The 21,473-nt window shown below is 42.2% G+C and overlaps 1 protein-coding gene across 6 annotated transcripts in view; it reads right to left on the minus strand.

Annotated features, from left to right (window-relative positions):
* Nucleotides 1-21,473, minus strand: part of Lnx1 (ligand of numb-protein X 1) — a 167,154-nt gene that overhangs the window by 50,061 nt on the left and 95,620 nt on the right. The window lies entirely within an intron of this gene.

Below are 21,473 nucleotides of genomic sequence, written 5' to 3' on the forward strand. Positions count from 1 at the left end.
GGAAAACCATGGATAAGGGGTGGGGGGACTGCTATAATCTCTCTCTTCTTGGAACTCATTCATTCATTCATTCTAATTGGCTTGTTTTGGGGTACTGGGGGTTAAACCCAGGGCCTTGCACATGCCGGACAAGCACTTGACCATTGATCTACATTTGTAGTTCTTTCGTATATTTAATTTTGAGATAGGGTCTCTCTGCATTGATCAGATTGGCCTCTAAGTTGCCCTCCTGCTGCCTCAGCCTCCTGAGTAGTTGGGATTATAGGTGTGTGACTCAACACTTGGCTCATTTCATAAATATTTAAGTGGCTAATAATATCTACTGAATGTGGGACATAGGTTGGTGCTCCTAAGACTCTTGCTGGGTGTGGTCGCCCATGCCTATATTCCCAATGGCTTGGGAGGCTGAGGCAGGAGGATCGCCAGTTCAAAGCCGGCCTCAGCAAAAGCAAGGAACTAAGCACCTCAGTGAGACTCTGTCTCTAAAAAAAATACAAAATAGGGCTGGGGATATGGTTTAGTGATTGGAGTGCCCCTGAGTTTAATTCCTGGTACCCTTATCCCCCCCCCAAAAAAAATGGCTCTGCTCCTGTAGTAGTTAGTAATCTAGCATAGCACTAAGACAGGTAACAAGGACATGGGAGCTACATAGTCCTCCACTTCCACAGGTTCCACATCCAAGGAGTGCACCAAGTGTGAATCAGATATATTCAGGAGAAAAAAAATTCCAAAATATTCCAAAAACCAAACTTGAATTTTCCATGTATTGAGTGCTACACTGAATCCACTTGAATGGACTAGATAAACTACAGGCCTACAATGCTGTAGCGCCCCTGCCTCTGCTGGCATGTCAAAGGTCAAACTCCCTGCAACCCCATCCTGTACGTCTTCTCTCATGCATATAGTATTGTTTTACGTGGAAGCTGTTTATAAAGTGCTTCATTGGTTACATTAGAGTCAAATAGAAAGAGCTTGTTTTGTTCTGATTTCAAAACTGAGGTTTAGGGAAAAGCCTCATTTTTGAAAATATGGAAAAATAAAGAAGAAAATAAAAATAATCCATAATTCCATCCCAAAGAAAACTGCTGCTACTCTGTTAGTATTTAGCCTTTCGATCTTTTTATATGCCTAGACACGCACATACAGGTGTTTATATTTTTGTGTTTTCCTACAACTGGACCAAAAGAAATGCATATTTTTAGAGACTGTACATTTTAAGGTATATTGCTAAGCAACTTGACCATTGTTCAATCAACATGCCTTTTCTATCAAGCAAGGCATAATCTCTGGGTGGGTCTACTATACACTGGTATTTTTGCAAAGTCCCCCAGGTGATTCCAGTGTATAGGCATGTTTGAGAGCCACAATCCTAAAGTGTTCCATCTCATTGAATTGACTGAATTACATGCATGTGTTTAAACCTAACTGCCCACTGACCAATCACTGCTCTGTGAATTCTTGAAATCATTCAATGCTGGGTGACTAGGTGTCGGTGCTCCCAGGGCAGTTACTAGGCTATTTTCCTTCTCCTAGGCTATATGGGAACTGTCTGTAATAAAGCCTGAGGTACTGGGTAGCCCCTCTAGGGAGAGGGGGAATGGTTGCTTTTTTTTTTTTTTCCCTCAACTATGGGACTACTTGGACTTGAAAAAAGAAGAATTCAGGCTCACTGCCCTCTCTTCCACTAGAGAGCATCCACTTACCCTGGCCTTGGACAGTGCCAGACTACACAAAGCAATGTATTCTCTAAATTACTAGAAGTTGACTTCTGACAGTTTTATTATTTGCATGATACTGTAAGATACAACTAGGCAAACGACCCATCAAGAGGGGCTGATAGGATCACAAAACATTCCCCAAACTTATAGACAGCTCAAGGTGTACATTTCAATAAGCATAATGATGGATTTCTCTGGCTTAAAACAGCCCTCATTAAGGGTTTCATTTTTTTCCATTTTCTTAAATAATTAAAACTTTCAAATGAGGTCTACTGGACCCTCTGCCAGCTCTAACTATAAGCCCAAGATCTGTGCGGGGGGACGATGGTGATGCTCCAAGTGCAGCAGGTTCTCAGGGAACACCTGTTCAATGACGATGCAGGAACAGTTCAGTAATTAGGTTCTTGATTCCAATTCCTGACATAAAAACTAGTCACTCTGTTCCTGATTCAGAAACCTCACTTAAGAATTGAAATAATTTAGCTAGGCATGGTGGCAGACACCTGTAATCCCAGTGGCTTGGGAGGCTGAGACAGACAGATCACAAGTTCAAAGCCAGCCTCAGCAACTTAGCAAGGCCCTGAGTAGCATAGTGAGATCCTATCTCAAAATAAAAAATAAAAAGGGCTGGGGCTATTGCTCAGTGGTTAAGCACCCCTGGGTTCAATCCCCAGTACCAAAAAAAAAAAAAAAATGAAATAACTTTAAAAAATACCCTCATAATCTCATTTACTTTTATACTCATCTTTACATACACCCTCAAACCATGCACACAAGGTTATAAACTTCTCAAGGTGGGTAAATGTCTTAAAATACTACTTGCCCACCATGCATATTAGGGTGATTTCCTATAAGCAGAGTGGAGGTTTTGCACACCTGGTAAAGCCTCTGTCTTTACTATGAACTCTTCAATACTCAGTGTTTAGTTTTGATTCCTATTATTCCGAATCCTAAACATGGCCATACCTACTGTTTTTTTTTTTTTTTTAAATCACTTGTGGGCTAAAAGTTTGCCTTTTGCGTCTCCACCCATTTCTTTTTCCTTTCGCTTTTCTAGGAATTTAATAGCCTTGTGGAAGAGATAGCAAAGAACAGAAAAAGGAAAAAAAAATGCATAAGTGAAACACAGAGTCTGGCCATCTGCCAACCACTCAATTTATCACTCAACTTACTCATAACTAAAATCTATCACCAGAGAACGCACTGAGATCAATGAGGTCAAACATTTCAATCTGTCCAATTTTTCTAGAAGGAGTAAACAGCATCCCCAGATTTATTAGGGTGCTATGGACTTCCAAGTTGTTCCAGTCAAGCTTTTGCCCATCTGCCAAAAATGGAAACAGGAGATGGGAATTCGAAGCTGCAGGGGATTAGGGCAGTCAGCAAAGACCCCGTCTCCATGTGGTGGATTTTGGAGTTAACATCCTTTGGATCTGAACTCTCCTAGATATTGTAAATTTTTATTTAGATGTTAGACATTTCATTTACTGTGAGTTGTTTATGATAATATAAAACAACTGCACAGATCTCCAACTACATTAAAGAACAGGACCCTGTAGGAACATCCCAAGGAGACCCCAATCTAGGCATGCGTTTATGTTCCTGACAAAGACTAAGGATTGTTCTAGTACTGTCCTGTGAATCTTGGAAACGATGATCTCAAGTCGTGCAAGTTTTCGAGTATAAATGTGCACATTTCATACAAACCCAGACAGTGCTCTGTGGGAAAGAAATCTTCGGATTCACAGGTGAACTTGGAAGTATAGTTTGTGTAACTCCAAAAGAAGACAAACCCAGGTAATGGAGATAGGCCTAGGTACATTACAGAAATCATTCTGCATCCGGGTAATTTAAGATATTTGAGACAGTTTGCAGCCCCTTTTACTTTGCTAATTTTTCCTCACATACTCAGTGAGGGCTCCACTCTCATTATTCCCCCATCATCCTGCTTGCCTGACAGTGAGAGGATCTGGTTAATTACAGGAGAGGACTGAGTTAGTTTCCACACTGAGAACTGATATTCAGAAGACAGTTTCTTTTCCATTGGTTTAACTGTCATCTGGCTGGTCAGCCTTTTCTTAAATTGACCATCAATCTTATTATATAAGACTGACATTTCATATAAGTTTTGTTCCTCCAGAAAACCAGGAGATTTGGACTCCCTGTCTGCGCTCTTAATGTTAATGGTAGGGGGATGTGTTTTCAGAAGATACAGTTTGATAAGCACCAGTCTTATGGTTTAAATTAAAATGTTCTTTTTCTGTTCTGAAGACATAGTCAACAAGCTTTCACTGGACTTTGATAGCAATATGGTCATGTTCTTGTTGAAATTATGATGGATTTGTAGAGCTAGTGATTGAGAGTGGAGGTCACCTGTCTTAAAAATAAATAAGGAGCTAATGGAAGGGGCAGACAAGGCCCTCAGTAGAACAAACATTTGTTGACCCCTATACCCTCATTTCATAGATGGTATTTATCACATTTAATACTCACCACCAAATCTGAGGACCAAGGTGGTGCTGTTTTTCATTTAGAAAATAAAGAAAATCGATCAGAGAAGTTGGTCAGCCAATGTCATACAACAGGAAAGATTTTCCTTGTAGACTCAATACAACTAGTAGATGGTAGACCAAAATGTGGGTAATAAGCCAGTGTGATAGCAAGCCCATGTTCTTTCCATCAGTCAGTGTCACCTCTTGGGCTCATTCAATTCCTAGAAAGTCAGCTGCATTTCTGAGGAGACCATACATAAGATTTAAGAAAAGTAAATACAGTTGAGCAATTTGGGTCCTGCACACAGGAGCCCAGCTGAGGAGTTGAGGGGACTCCCATCCAGCCAGTGCCCTGCTTCCCAACACATGTATCAGCAGGGGATATGTCTACCAAGAGGATGGGCTCTTTCTTGGCAAAACAGCTCTGTTCATGCTGAAGTAGTTTTTACCAATTTCCATGTGATCTGAAGGAGGCCTTGCATGGAAGAAACCTTGCAGTGTGCAGCTGGAGATTTGTGCATGGTTTTAGAAGCTTCCAGAAAGCTTTTGTGTACTGCTTAGGTAGTACTCTACACTTATTAGACCTTTGCAACCACAGAGCCTTCTAATATTTACACATGCTCATTCTTCAGCTCCACTCTCATTTAGAACTCCCAAAGCTACTCAGCATGGACAAGCTTCCCCCAGTGACAGATTTTTAAAACTCCTTAAAATCTCTGTTACTTGTTCAAAGTCAAACTGCTGGTAAACCAAGAGAACACAAGCCTAAAACTCCCTACCCCTTAATTCTGCTTTTGCTTTTCCATGGTTTCAGCCCAACCCACCTTATCTAGCTAACCACACAGATCAAAAAGTCATTGGCCCCCCTGTCTGCAATTCCACTTCTCTGGTGGCCTCAGCAGATCTAAGGACTATATCTGTTCTTCCATCAACAAAGTCCACTGGCCATCATCCACCACGAGGAGAGAACTGTAAGACTGGTACATATAGAGAGAGCTCAATACTGCCATTTCAGTGACTCAAAACTGCTTAAAGGTAGACTTGGTCAAAGAAGGTTCTTCCTGGATCAAAAACATGGCCAGCAATGCTACTGAGCTGTGGCTGAAAAGGCAGGCCCTGCCAGGGAGAGCACTCTTGGGACAGGGGCAGGGCTGGGGGCGGGGCACTGGCAAGCTGGGCTGCTAGTTAAAATAATGAAGTTCTTTGTGAGCTCAGCCCCATTTTGGGGAAATACCACCTGAGCAGTGCCAGCCCGTACCCTGTCATTTAATAAAAGGAGCAATTTGCAAATTGGACTCTGCAAATTGCCAGTATCTATCTAATTATTGCTTAATCAGAATAATTACTTGGTTATTGGCACTCCATTTTTGAAAACGCAGGCTATTTATCTGGAAGCTGCATAAAGGAAAAGTATTACAGCAATTCCTGACTTATAAGAGTTCAAATTAGAGTTTTGAGCTTTTATGATGATATTAAAAAACAAGATGCATTCGGGAGAATTTTGGATTTTGAAGTTTGAACTTTCCCCAGGTTCTCTATATGTGGTCCCATTTTCTCTTGAGATGCTAGGTGGTGGCAAGCCTCAGCTCTAGTCGACACATGATCACTGAGGGAAACATGGGACACTCAACAGTACAGATGGTACCGTACGACTGAGCAAAGACACATAGGGTTTTGCGTGTGGCAAATGCATTCCCAATTTACAATGGGTTATCAGGATGTAACTCTATCCTAAATTGAGAAGCGTCTGTATACCCTATTTTGGGACTTTTTAGGAAAGAAAAAATATGTAACAATTTCTGCTATTATGCATCACATTTATCAAGAGACCTCTTTCTGTTGGTGATACAAAACCCAAAACCCCCTCATTGGACAATTGCTTCAGTACACATTCCTAAGTATTCATCTTCATGTTCATATAAGAAATTGAATTTTGGATGTATATAAATCTTGACATAAAATTATGGGTATTGGTTAGTGCATCAACAAGACATAACAACTACTTCTGAACTATCTCCCTAATTCTGAATTCTTGTGTCTGAATTTCCAATTGATTAAGCCATTAACCCCTGAAATGCAACATAACATCCTAATGATTACTTTTAGAAAGAAATATTAAAGCCCAATGAAAGCATTAGCCAAGATGCTGGTAAAGGTAGTCTGAAGGAATCCACGGCTTCCCACAGTCCCTGTGATGAGGGGTGCTTCCCTCCAGCCACAGCAGCCACCTGCCCTGCTCCTGACACCAGCAGCCACCATCTCAGTGCTTTTCCATCTGCTCTTTCCTTGTCATTGCCCAACAAAAATCTCCCTTTGCATCTTCAAGACCCAGCTCAAGGGTCATCTCTTAAAATCTTTTCGTTAAGCCCCAGGGTAAAAGCCCAGTAGGCTCTCCACATCTGCAGATTTAACCTGGCATTGAAAAAACTCAGAAAAAAAATGCATCTGGACTGAACTTGTACAGGCTGTTTTTTTTTTCATTATTCCCTAATCAATACAATGTAGCAACTATTGACACAGTAATTACATTGTATTAAATATTACCAGTAATCTAGGGATAATAGATATGGATGAATGTATATGGATTGTGTACAAATACTATGCCATTTTATTTTATTTTTTATGTACTTTTTCCCCAGCCACTTAAATTATATATATTTTTTAAGTTTTAAAATTTATTTTAATTAGTTTTACATGACAGTAGAATGCATTTATGCACTTTGATATATCGTAGATAGATGGGATATAATTTCTCATTTTTCTGAGGGTACATGTTGTGGAATCATATTGGTCATGCAGTCACATATATACATACAGTAATCATGTCTGTTTCATTCCACTATCTTTCCTATACCCACATCCCTCCCCTCCTCTCCCATCACTTCCTTCTACCTAATCTAAGGTAATGCTATTCTTCCCTAGTGCCCTCTGCCTTATATGCCATTTTATGTAAAGGGCTTGAGCATCCTTGGATTTCAGTATTCTAGGGAAGTCCTGGAACTAATCCTTCACAGATACTGAGCAACAACTATATTTTTTCTTTTTGAATCTCTGAACCTCTGATATTTACCAGTTGTGAATTTGTTACCACTTAAACTCTCAGCCTCTTATCGGTAAAAATGGTATCTTACAATTTTTATATCTCCAGCAGCTGACTTCAAAGAAGGCTCATAGAATTTGTAGAATGAATTAAAATACAGAGCAAGGAGCTGGGAATGCAGCTCAGGGTGAGCTTTTTCCTAGCATGTGCCAGGCCCTGGGTTCAATGCCCAGTATCAAAATCTAAATTAATAAACAGACAAAAAAATTCCCCAAACACAGAACAAATTTCTCTTTGTAAGCTATGCAGTCATCTTTCTGAAGTAATATAAAATGATATCTAAATCAGGAGTGGGGAATTCATTAATTAGACACCATATACATGGTAGGTGAAATAAGTTTTCAGACTCTTTTTCCCCCCAAAGACAAGAACCCCCCCCCCCAAAAAAACCCCAGAAACCAACCCTAACAGTGTTTATAAACATCAATCATGTCACTAAGAATTTTAAAATGCAGTTCTATATTATCAGCACCAAGATTAACTTCATCCTGGTATACTGATAACAAAAATTTCAGTTAATGGTACTTTTATATCTACACGTTCAATGAACTAGCTAAGTTCAAGTTATTTTTCTAAGTCAAGGATTACTTACTTATCCATTGTAATTACTTTCTTCTAGTTTAGGAATCTGTTTGCCTATATGTGTTTTCCTAATTTGCAATGGTGCTCACTATCCAACAGCTTCACAATTCTTCTGAGAGAGGGGCTGAATCCCTCACCCCCAGAACAAGTTTCCACAAGCCTGGTGTTGACTTGGTTATCTCACAGGTTTTAGCTCGAGGCCACTCATGGCCCCACAGGTTCTTGTAGGTGCGCTGCAGCCCCTTTCACACACGGGGTTCCTGCATAGGAAATGCTCCGACTCCACTATACTTTCCCCAGGTTTTGCTGCATTGCTTAGCAATGTCACCTTTACTCAGCAAAGCCTGGATTCTGGGCTTCACTGGATCAGCGGCAAAGCCCACACCTGCACCTACAGCAAGTGCCAAGTGGACTGTGCAGTAATGAGCCTTGGCAGGGGCGAAGGGGCAGCCCAGGGCTGTTGGACTTTGTGAGGACAGAACTCTGTGAAAGCTGCTCCCTCACTGACAGATTTGGTATCTTCCCAGACAAATAAGGGAGGAAGGGGAAGGATTCTTCGTTGCAGTCCTATTCCCCCCACCCCCGTCCGCACTGGGAATTAAACTCAGGTGTGTTACCCCTGAGCTACACCCCCTGTCCTTTTTATTTTTTATTTTGAGATAAGGTTTCTCTAAGATGTGCAGGCTGGCCTCAAACTTGGAATCCTCCTACCTCAGCCCCCGAGTTGCTGGGATTACAGGTGTGTGCCACCATGCCTGTCACAGTTCACTTTTTCATTCATTCATTCAACCCCCGAATATTAATTTTGATCCTATTATGTGCTGGGTCTTATGTTTTCTAAGTTAATCTAATATTTGGGATTCAGTTCAATTGTTTTTCCCATCTGTCTCCAAAAGTCCTCACAACAACGCAGAAATTGTTGCATAGCCTTTTGTGTTTATCTGCTAGGTATATTTGCCCTTTGAAAACTGCTCCTCCCCACCTAGAGGAACTATCAGTCAATCACGTGGGCTTGCATGGAGATGATATACAAAATATTTAAAAAGCAAGTGTACTCTGGGCAGAAACTAGTGAGAGCAGATAACTGATCCAAGCTGGCCTACAAGTACTTTATCTACCTCTGCATCACCTTCCTTGGAAGAAAGAATGGGTGGGTAGAGCATGTGATATAATCTAGCCAGTCAGGACATCTAAAGAGATTTGTTCTAGTAGGGACATGTGACAGAGATATATTCAATCAGAGTTGGAACCATTTACAGTTGTGCCTCAATATCCTGGGAGACTGGTTCTAGGATTTCCCTCTGATACTAAAATCCATGGATGCTCAAGTCCCTTATATGGAAAGGCACACAATTTGCACATAACCTATGTATATCCTCCCATATACTTTACATCATGTCTAGGCTACTTACAATTCTTAATATAATGTAAATTCTGTGCGGATAGTTGTCCTACTATATTGGTTAGGGAATAAGACAAGAAAAAAATCTGTACCTGTTTAGTACAGATGTGATTTTTTTTCCCACGAATAGTTTTGGTCTATAGTTGGTTGAATCTGTGAACTCAGAACCCATGAATATGGAAAGATAACTGTATGTTTCATTGGTGGAAAAGAAGCCAGGACAGAAAAAACCTAATCTGTGAGGTGGCAAGGGAGATCCATGCCGATGAATTCCAAGATCCAATGATGTCTAGATGTTTCAGTCTGTGAGGCATGCTATCTTTGCTGGCTTATTGGCATCTGCAGCTTAAGAGTCCTGCCCAACGTGTGCGCGCGCATACACACACACACACACACACACACACACACACTATAGCATAAGAAAACTTAAAACACCCAAATTTAGACAATGCACTGACATAATCTAGGAAATGGGGGTGCTGGAGCTGGAGCTGGAAACCCCACAGCTACACTGCCCCATGAAACAGAAGAGATTACAGCTGGTGGGGGTGGGTAGGGAAAAAAAAGAAGATGCTTCTTCTATGCCCCTCTCTGCTCCCTGGTCCAGAGACCTAGGCAGGGGTTTTCAGTTGAAAAACAGAGAGATGTGGATTTTTAAGACAGCATATTAAGTTATTGCGTTCACATATTTCCATACTCATACAGAGACTGTACGCACAAGAAACAAGAGAACTAAAAGTCAAAGGGAAAAGGGGCAATAATGGCACTATATCCTGAAAGGGATGGTCTGCCAGTAAGGCACGAAGCTACTGTCCTTGTGGACAGGACAGATGCAGGGAGGCTCCAGGAGCAAAGAAGCATGACACCAACAGCTTCACGTACATTGTGAGTGCCCAGAACTGGCACTACAGCATAAGAGTGTGGCACTCAAGCTGGCACTCACAATGAGAACTGGGAGGCTGCGGCAGCACAAGACTCAGTAAGGGAGACCTTCACTGGAGAGGACCTGGCACACGAGGGGACGAACTGGGCTTAACCATCTCAGTAGCTGTGGGCCAGAGGCCACATGAGCCCTGTTGCATGATTGCCAAGTGCATGATTGGCAAGGGAACTGGGCATACACTGTCCAGGTCACAGTCTTCAAAGGGCTTCCCTCATTTATAGATGGGCAAAGAGCACATGATTTACATGGGGCCTGTGAAAAACAGCTCAAAGATTAGGAGAAAATGAAGTGCACACTCAGTACAGAGAGTCTGAATAGGGTCACCTCCATGTAGAGAACTTTCTACTCTTCAAAGAAATGCAAGAGGTCAAAGTTGGCATGTTTAATCCAGCAGAAATGACACACTTCTCTGCCATCTAAAAATGTTCTAAGCTGTTTGCAATTATGAAAATCATTTGCCTTTGTATACAAAAACTAGCAAACAATAATAGTTGTGTTAGAGTGATATGGTTACAGATACTTGCATTCTGCTTTCCAAGCATTCCTTAAGACTAAATAATGTTTTGAAATATACAGAAAGATGCTGGGCGCTGTGGTGCCTGCCTGAAATCCCAGTGGTTCTGGAGGCTGAGGCAGGAGGATCATGAGTTCAAAGCCAGCCTCAGGAACTTAGTGAAGCCCTAAGCAACTCAGTGAGATCCTGTCTTTAAATAGAATACAAAAAAGGATTGGGGATGTGACTCAGTGGTTACGTGCCCCTGGGTTCAATCCCCCATACCAAATATATATATGAAAACAAACAAATAAATAAAATATACAGAAAGAATCATAAGTAATATTAAGAGACTGATAACAATTGAAAAACTATTTGTTATATGCAAAATTAAACAACTAATATATAAAAATATATTACATTTTAAACTTTAACATATAAAAATATATTAAAATTTAAACTTTAACATATAAAAAAATATTGAATTTTCCCTCAAAAGCCACCAAGGGCAACTAAGAAATATTGAAGAAATGGACGTGGCAAAATCTGCTCTGGATGCCCCTGAAATCTTACAGTTGTGAGCCCCAGCTGGCTCAGACCTGTGTCCTTCTCATATTCTCTACCCACAGGTCCCTGGAAGAGGCTCACAGAAACAGGCAGTGGTCAGGACAATATTTAGTTTTAGAAAAGTTTTTAGTGTAAATTATTTTAGCTTGAAATTAGTTGTTAGGTTTTGCCAGCTCTGATGCTTCTCCACCATGTAAACATATAAGCTCAGGGAGAAATGTAAAGGGAGGCCTACGAGCTCAGAATCTTCGTGTAAACTGTGAGCAAGGACTCCATGTGAGACTGAAAAGCTCCACGTTTGCAATACGTTTGAACCGAGCTGCTGTTAAGCCCACCAGTTTTGCACTTCATTTTTCTTGACGTTGGATCATAATTAGTGCTCGGAGTTCTAAGAGGGAGCTTGGGACCCTTAATCTTCGGGTGTTGTTGCTCTTTGCTCTATCACAACATCCTGGTGATATATTTATTTCTCTCTTCAGGAATGTTTGGGGGACACAGTGTGGCTGCTTTGCAGGCTAGAAATCACTTTCTGCCTCAGTTGCTCTCTTCGCTGGAGAGGAGTTCGCCAGCTCTGGTACTGTTATAAGAAATCCACAAGCCAAAAGCTGACACCCTGAGCATCCATTCAGTCTCCCAATGAGAAACAAGTAATGACAACATTATTTCTAAGTACAACTGTGCAAAAGCTTATGTCCTTAAGAAAGAGGTGGATCAAGGATATAAATATCATCAATATATTTAGTGTCCCTTTTAAGAAATCACCTATGACACAAGTCCATCAGCCGTAATGGGACCCACAGATGGGAATCCCTTTGGTTACCCGGCTGCACCCAGGCTTATTTTACACAAAATGGTCATTTCCATAAATAGCCACACGGAAGGCCCTTCCCTATTGAATGAAGCAGCCCTTCCAAGCAGAGTCTTTTGATAGTGAAATTCTCCTCACTCCAGTTGGAAAATAACATCCCCAGTATGACCATTTGGAGAGGAAGTTCCAACCACAGGAGACAGACTAAACAACAGGATTCCTGAAAGCACAGGAATCACTCATGCTAGAAAGGCAGGCATCAGATTCAGCTTTGCTAGGGCCCAGCTTCTACCAGACCACAGGGAGATGGGTTCCTGCTAGAGGTAGTCTCACCTGCAGGAGAAACCAGGTCCAGCCTCCCTTCAGGAACACTCTGGCTGCCCAGGTGATCTGTTCCTGCTGGGCTGAGATCTTCTGCATCCTTTTGGGGTCCAGAAGATCCCAGGAGGGGTGTGTATGTAGTTCTTGTGGGTTATATAACAACAACATGGACATTACCTTCAAAAGGACCCTGTGATTAAGCACAAGTGCTTCAGAGACACAAGAGCAGCCCACTTAGCAGCAGACAGCATGGTTTTGTTCACTGGGTTAGTGAATTGCCTTCTGGGTAGTTCAGTGGGCCTAGCCTGGGAAGGACAAACTGGGCTTTACCATGTTAGATTGCTGTTAATCCTAGAGGTGGCCACAGAAGAAGGAGCAGAAGCACATGGGAGCACCGAAAAGGGAAGAAAGGCCCAGTATGCGTAAGGGATTAGACTGACTGGAGGAGCTGATTAAAAATAGAATTCTGAGTCTTCCTCTCCCAATAGGGATTAGAATCCCTAAGATAGTGGTTCTCAACCCCAAGGGACCTCTGAAAATTTTTAGTGTCTGATTGCCGCTACTTGGGAGAATGCTGCTGGCATCTACCCAGAGGCCAAGGATGCTGCTAAACATCCCATAGTGATCAGGAGGACCCTGCCCTTGCCCCAGAACAAAGAATTACAGGATCCAAATGTCAACAATGCCAAGGCCGACTGCTCTGTGGAGAGGGAGATCAAGTGTCTGTGTTTTCACAAGTTCCCCAGGGTGCATTAACCCTAAAGACAGCATTAACCCTAAAGACAGCATGACTTGCTTTGCAATTGAACCCATGAAGGCCTTTCACAATGGGACTGTGTGCATGAGTTAGCACTGGGTCCAGTTATCCCATGCACGAGGGCCAGCAGAGCTGAACAGCTCAGAGATGTCAACTTCACTCCTGATTTTCCCACCAGTGCTTCGACAGCCTTGCTAAACTGGCTCTTGGAGAGCGTGTGAATCCTCTAATGCACCATGCTTCTGGGTAGAGCCAATCTCCAGGCTCAGCTATCACCAGCTGATAATGGAAGAAGGGGAGAGAATTCTAGACCCTGCATTTCAGTCAGTTGGCATGCAACTGATAAAAAAGATGTAAAAGTGTTTCCTAGAAATACTCAACTGTCTTGTAATGCTCAAGCAAGTACCTGTCAAGAGCCAATGATGTGTGGTCACTTTTTGTGTCTCTAATCACCAGCTGAGTCCTCTGGATGTCTGGGGGCCTCAGTGTCCTTGCCTATTTTAAGGCTTGACCTATTACCTCCCAGTGACACTGCAAGGATCACTGAGAGAATGTTGGGGAGACAGCCTCTTAAGGAATCACAATGAAAATAAATGATTGTTTGGAAGCAGAAGAGACGGACACCTCAGCATTAACGGGTTAAAATGAAAATGTTTTCCTGTTGATGATAGGAGGTGTTTATCCTTTTTTTGGAATAATTATACCCTCAGGGATGGAAGGAATCAGGAGAAACATAGAAGCACATTTTTCTTTCTGTATCGTAATTTAAAATTTTAGATTTTTTTTAAAGGAACACAAAAGATATAACCATAGTCATGTGAGATCCACCAACATTGCTATTTCCATTATAAATTAAGTCTGTTTAATGGGGTTATACAGACCCCATGAACAACTGAGACAATGTTTTGCTGTTTAGGTTGCTTGAGGCATGACTCTTTTTGTCCTTTTTGCAAATTCTACTGTAATGGTTATCTTTTTCTTGCAATGTTATTATTTCCATGACATATCTGCATCATTTTATTTAAACTTTTATTTGCATTTATCTGATGGTGAGTTTGTTCCTGTGCCACAAGTTTCTGTTTCCCCTGTTTCTTTGGGGATATTCTTTTTTTTTTCTATGACTTTTCTCTTCTGGTTTACCAACAATTCTTCCTTTTCAGTAAGATCATCTCAATATAGCAAGGGGAGCTTATGTATGGGATAAAAAGACCATGAGCTCTGTAAGAATGGTGGTATATCTTGGCTGCTTTTTCACCTGGATATGCTCAAATGACCAGAGACTCCAGACCTAAGCTCTACAGTGCAGCATTCTCTCTGTGTCCTTAAGCATGTGCAGCAAAAATTCAGCACTCTTTTGGGGCCACTGACCCCATGCAGGTTGCTATTTGGCCTGGGCACACCTACCAACTCCACATTTCATGCCAGAATGGCACACATTGCTTCTTTAAGGTGACATCTTTCATATACTGGTGGCTTTTTGAATATGTATAACTTGATGGCCTGGGCCTCTGGATTATGTAATTTTTATGGGATATTCCAGGTCCAGAGAGTAGCTAACCAGTTTCACATATGATCTCAAGACATCTACAGGCAGAAAAAAACCTAAATCTGAATGTTGCCATAAATGAAATATTGCCCCTTGGCCAAAAATAACAAACTGTTTTCCTCTGCTTCCCGACGAGGGCACATGAGAAATCAGTCCAAGTAAAACAAATGGGCTCACTCTGTTGTAATGAAATTGAACAATAGTTATTTTTAGGATTACATTTTATCATTCTACTCCATTAAGGAAAACTTTAAAACACTGTATTAATATGCTCAGGGTAAACGTTACCATCAATTAGGAAAACTAACCCAATCCCTTGATATAGGTTGAAATGAAATGTGGGGCTGAGAGCCAGGAAGATGGGTTGGGATTGCTTGGCTCGTGGTCATCCTGGTCCCTGATCAGCTCCCTATCCCCTGCACTATGCATGGGCCCAGTACCTCTGACTCCATCACTCCTATCTTCCCTTCTTCACTCTGCTGCCTCCCTCCCTGCCTTCTCATTCATCTGTTGGTTCAGTTCAAGATCATAAGTGGTTGGGACTCACCTTCTTCTGCCTTCGGTACAGAACTTGATAACTGCTGACCAAGGCGCTGTCCCACCCATGGTACAGATGGGAAGCTGAGGTACTGAAGCAGAACACTTAGTCAAGTTCAGTACTTCTGGGAGTTTCCAGAGACCTCACCAACAGCAAGCCTTGTAGTGAATCACTTGATGTCAATTAGCATTTTACAGCACCTGTACTGCCTTACCAGTGTTTTGTTGGTTATACCACTTAATAGAGCGGCATTTTCTTTATTTAAGCAGGAGGACTGGGTAGAGAATAACCAAGGCCATTTCTAAACCCAAGGCCCTCTATGAATGTACCTTCTACATTCTCAAGGGCAAGTCAGTCTCTCAGTGGGATCCCATGGGAAATGCCTACTAGAATTTCTTTCAGTGACCAAAGCTCAAATAGATGGACAGATTCCACTACACACTCCTTTGGAAGAGGCCTCTAATACAAAGGCCACAGCCACCGGAGGTGTCCCCTGAGGAATTTGTAAGAAACAAAACAAGAACAGCCATAGTAAAGCACCCAGAAGAGGTGCTGAGTGGAACAGTGCCCAGGCCACAAGCAACTCCTGGCTATAAAGTTTTCCTCTTTATCCTCGACCTTCGTCCTAGAACACAGTGAGTTCTACAAAGGCACGCTACAAAAAGGAGTTTGGCAACCCTGAAGTACCAACTCTGGGTGAGATCTCAGGGCCACTACGTTCCCAGTCTGGGGCTCCCATTCCCACATCACTTCTTTATAAAAAGACGTACAGATACCCAAGTGACACAGCTTCCTCCAGTGAGTGATCCACAGGCCTCCCCAGAGTCTTTGGTCACTGGAAGAAGCACAATGTGTTCATGGGACAAGTCACTCCTTTGTGTGTCTGTAATTAGTTGATTCTCTTCCTCTTCTTAATTCTACATCTATTGATGTATCATTTGGTTAAACAACAACACAAAAGCTGTGATCAGCTGCATTCGTCACAATATGCTACAAATATTAACATCAATGTGGAATTTCTGCTCCAATCCCAGGATATTTTTTTTTCTCTGTTGGTAGCAAAATCCAAATATCCCTAACATGGTGATAACAGTGGTCAATTTCTAATTACAGGAAAATCTGCCTTTTTGTTTATAGCTTTTTTATAGCCTGAGCCATTCTCCCATGCTGATCAGTGAAAGGATTCACCTCTAGAACTGTATTCTTTGCATCCTGGGGTGGTAGTGGGGAAGGTATACTGATTTTCTTGTCAAAGTTAATATGCCTGAAAACATATGATAAAGGTGGACATATTGAAAAAGGAGGGGGAAGACAACTGCCATGAACATCTGGCACCCAGATGAGTCAAACACCCATCAGCTGAGCGCTGTGGTGCATGCCTGAAATCCTGGTGGCTTGGGAGGCTGAGGCAGGAGGATTGCAAGTTCAAAGGCAGCCTCAGCAACTTAGCGAGGCCCTAAGCAACTCAGTGAGACCCTGTCTCTAAATGAAACATAAAAAAGGGCTGGGGATGTGGCTCAGTCATTAAGTGCCTCTGGGTTTAATCCCTGATACCAAAAAGCAAAACCAAAAACAAACCACTGATCAAATTATAAAGGAAGGAACTATGAGCATGCCTATGTGTGTGTGTGTGTGTGAGTGTGTGTGTGTGTGTGTGTGTGTGTGTGTGTGTGTGTGTGTGTTTGGTTTGTTTTGTTTTTAGTACTGGGGAATTGAACCCAGGGGTGCTTACCACTAAGCCACATCCCCAGCATTTTTTTTTCTATTTTATTTAGTGACAGGGTGAGAACTGAGTTGCTTAGGGTCTCGCTATATTGCTGAGGCTGGCTTGGAACTCGTGATCCTCCAGCCTCAGCCTCTGGAGCCTCTGGGATTACAAGGGTGCATTACTGTGCCCAGCTCTATATGTTCTTTGATAGTGGTGAACAGCATCCTTGAAGTCCACAAGTATGATCCATCGAATCTGTTGGCTGAGGCTGAGTTCTGGTCCTCCCTGCATCTAGCCTTGTTTCTGGGTAGAGGAGGGAGGGGAATTAGAGTGTTTCTATCCCAAGTGGTTGGATGCAGGTTCTGGGAAACATTCATTAGTTTTATTCCTTTCTTAGTTAAATAGGTACACACATGGGATAAGTAGTTACAAAGGAGAGGGACATGGTTACTCTGTTCATTTAGTTCTCTCTCACTCCAACTTTACACAAAACACCAGGCTCTACTGCCAGACTTGGGAGGCTCTTGGTGCTGCCTGGGGCCTACACAGGTGGATGGCCCTGGGCTCTTCCTCTGGACTACTTGTCCACCTGTCATTGGCCTGTCCCTAAGTCTCAGGACAGCCTACCCAACCTCACCCGGTAACACCAGGGAAGGGAACGGCTTTGTCACTGACAACAGAGAGGGCAGCTTTCCACGCGTTGCTCTCCTTCCTTGTAAACACATGGTCTGGTCCATCCAGTTCCTTCTTTTCAGAAAGGAGGGGTTGTGGGGAGGCCAGGGGAGCTGTGCCTGTACCTCCCTGAGGGAAGTCAGAGTATCCTAAGGCTGGGCAGCCTGTCTACGGTCAGTGGATGCTTCTCAAATTATTCTCCTTCTGAATAAGAAATTGTAGAGGACACAAAGTATGCTAAGGAAATTTGCATACATTTAGTTTCAATCAGCCATTAGCTAAATTATAGATTTCTTATTCATTTATTTGTTTGTTTTTGTGGTGCTGGGGATTGAATGCTGGGTCTTGCAGGTAGGTAAGTAACTCTCCCTGCAGCCCCCTAAATGCCTTATTAAAGAGAAAAATTGATAATTACAAAAATGCTATGAAAAATTCACTCCCAAGCAAACCCCCCAGAACACAGGAAGGACACATGTGTCACACGCAGGGTGGGCTTTGGGCTGGCTCCTGGGGATGGGACTGCATGCCCTTCCACTACACTAGCCAGGAAGCTCCTGGGTTGAGCGGACCCTCTTCAGCAAACCAGGTCAGCAGCCACAGAAAAACCTCTGGTGCAGTGTTTTCTGCAACCTAGAGCAGCTTTCCTTGTAAAGTTGTGCCACATCTGGGGCTCCACCACCCCCAGGGGGAACCCGGGCAGCAAGCATGTAACGTGAGGTGGGGTGTGAGGTGGGAACCCCAGACTTCTTTTCTGAATGAATTGGGGTCATCTCTGAAAAACCACTTAACTGCACTTCAGAAACAATGAATCTGAGCCAGGCCTAAATTTTGGAAACGTCAGAATCAATCAGCTAGCTGGCTCTCTCAGGTGGCTTCAGTTTGAGGCATGGCATGTGTTTGGTTAAAACCTCCTCCCTGCGTAGCCTGAGTCTCACTTGATGCATTGGTGACTCCAAAGCTTGATTGAAAGTACCTTCAGACACACAGGTGTTTAGCTCACTGGGGACACTACATGACAACTCAAAATGCAGCAGCGATTAGTGTCTGGTCTCATTATTTTCATGGCCAGGGAAGGCTGAACACGGACACATCAGAACAAGAGCCCTTTTGGAGGCACAGTGGGGAAAAGAATGGTAACTGAAGACCCTCAACAGGGACAACATGTTCTGCCCTTCTGGAAGTAATCAGAGGAGAAGCCAAGCAGCCGATTAACGTTCTCACAATCTTGCACGGCCAAGTGCAAGAGATCCGAAGAGTTGAAGGAGGTCCAGAAAGAGGACTAAATCAACTTGGTTCCACTGAAAGTGAGTCAGGTCCAAGGGCTTAATATGTTTTAAGGGTTTTTTGTTTTTGTTTTACTTCAACTAAGTTAAATTTCCTGACTAAAATCCGATCAGTATGCAATCATCCTGCTACATCAAAGAGGTTCACGGTGCTTTACAGTGACTGCATGGGTCCAGGGCTCCATCAGCCACCCACTGGGCCACGAGGACCCCTGCCAAGTGGAGCTGCCAGATGCCCAAGGTCAAGGTCTGGACCAAAGGAATGTCCATGTGTTCCCTTCCTTAAAGATCCCTAGCAATGGTTCCTATCCTTCTAGTCCTCTAATTATACAAAATCTGAAAAGTAGGAAAGTTATTTTGCCCTTTGCTTATAAGAATAATAATAGAGATTATAGTTATTTGCCCACTGAGTTCTGTCTGGGTTGTTAAAATGCCTAAATATTCCCCAATCTTTCTCTTTCAAACAACTTGTTTATTTGTAAGATTTTTAGTACTTTGAAAATATTTTAAAATTCTAAGGTTTCTTTGCTACTAACATGAGCGCATGATTTATAAGACTATTCTTTTATTTGAAGAAAATGATCCAGTTCTAACTTGCTGGGTTTACCCCCGTGCCAACCTCTTTAAAAGTGGATCTACACTGAAGTCTCAACACCAGGACTATTGTTATCTAAAACCCACACGATCTAAGACATTGCTTACTGCCTATTTCCCAAGTGTGCATTCAGAGAACAGGGACAGTGGCTATCTGTGAGCTACCGGGGGTGAGGGTGGGAGTGTTCCCCATAGCAAGGCTGCTCTATCTTTGAAATCAGCCACCAAGTATTTCATTTCAGCTGTTCGTGCCTAGGCATCCTTGGCAAAAGCTGATTTGGCCACACATTTAGAAGCAGAAATTTAATATTTTGGGTTGTTCCAATTGTTTTTGCTCTAGCTACTAACGATACAAACTCTAATGTTATTTGAATAAAGCAAAATGGCATAACAATAACCTTGTTCCTGCTAACAGAGGACAATGAGACCACTTGAGCACACGTCAACAGCAAACCCAAGCCAAGTGTCACTCCACCTTGTAAAGACACTTGTTAAGAATAAGAGTTATTGCATCAGAGACAGAGCCTTCTACTGGAGTAGTCATCAACACAGAGTGGCGACAGGTTTAGATGTCCTCACGTACTGGGGTCAAACATTTGTTTTTTAGTAAAATAAGGGCATTGGATTAGATTCTAAAAATAAATGGCAGGAATTCATTCTGTGATTTCAGGATTCTCCAGTGAGTGGGTGGAGGTCTCAACCCAGTTAGGATACCATTAGCAACTGAATAAACTTCTGCAAAATGCTCTCTAAAATAATGTGGACTTGGCAAGGTTGTGTTGAAAAAGAGGCTGGGTTGAGTAAAACCATTTCTCTGAGGAAAGGTGAATAATCAGTGCCAAGCTATTCACCTCGTGGAAAGTTCTAGGCTTTGAGACACTTGACAGTTTCTATAAAGCTGATCTGATCAGCACATTCCATTGCTCTTTGTTTTTTTTTTTTTTGAAAGAAATTTATAGTACATGTTTTTTTCATTCTAGTTTCTAACTATTTATATCAAGTAGAAAAAGTAGGCAGCTATTCAGTCATGTGTCAGAAACCCTTAGGATCAAGGAACAGTTCCGAACACTGGAGGCAGGAACAATCAGAGGCCAAGACAATGGGCTGCATCAATTAAGCTCAGCAGAGAAAAACACATGTGTTGAAACAAAACATCTTAACACATTAGCAATTGCTTTAAAATCCATAAGCTCATCCTGAGTCATAAAAAATAGGCCAGACCGCTTGATAGAATGCAGATCTACAAGTAAAAGAAGCAAATGCGGGAATTAAAACCCCCAAATGCTAGAACTCTTTCAGAGGTACAAAGAAGTGAAATCTGGAGAATTATAAACTCACGTAGATAAGTTTGGACAACAACAAAAACAATAAGTAAAGGAATATTTGGCAAACACGAGCACACATTAGTCAGCTGGACACACAGCCCTGGGGAATAAGAGAATTTGACTAATATGCTTACTGAACAATGGTGTAGTAAAAATGAATAATTATCTCTGAAAAATTACTTCGCACTCAGGGGGACGTCCGAAAATTGGGAAAAGACCAACAACATGTGATAGTATGCAGAAGGAAAACAAAGAAGGAAGAGTGAAAAATTATTAGGTAATATAAGTAATCGTTGGTTTAAAAAACTTTAGAATTGTAGGGAAGTAAAATTTCAAATGTTCAGAAAGCCAAGATTGAATGAACAGAGGACAATTTGCATTTAAATTACCAAGACAAGTTCCTGGGATTTTCTTGAAGACCATAATACTGTTCTTGATGTAATTCAGAATATAAAAGGATTGGGGGTGGGGGTGGGGGTGGGGGTGGGGTGAACCCCCTCATGCAGTGGCTTGGGCAAGATTTTATTTTTACTGTTAGAGCAAAGATACAGAAGGAAGTGGGACTGCTGAAATGGAAAGAAATCACGAACCAAGGTGGTATGAAGCCCAGACATGGGAAGGCAC

The sequence above is a fragment of the Ictidomys tridecemlineatus genome, chromosome 9, assembly GCF_052094955.1.
Source record: "Ictidomys tridecemlineatus isolate mIctTri1 chromosome 9, mIctTri1.hap1, whole genome shotgun sequence".
In the NCBI taxonomy this organism is placed as follows: domain Eukaryota; kingdom Metazoa; phylum Chordata; class Mammalia; order Rodentia; family Sciuridae; genus Ictidomys; species Ictidomys tridecemlineatus.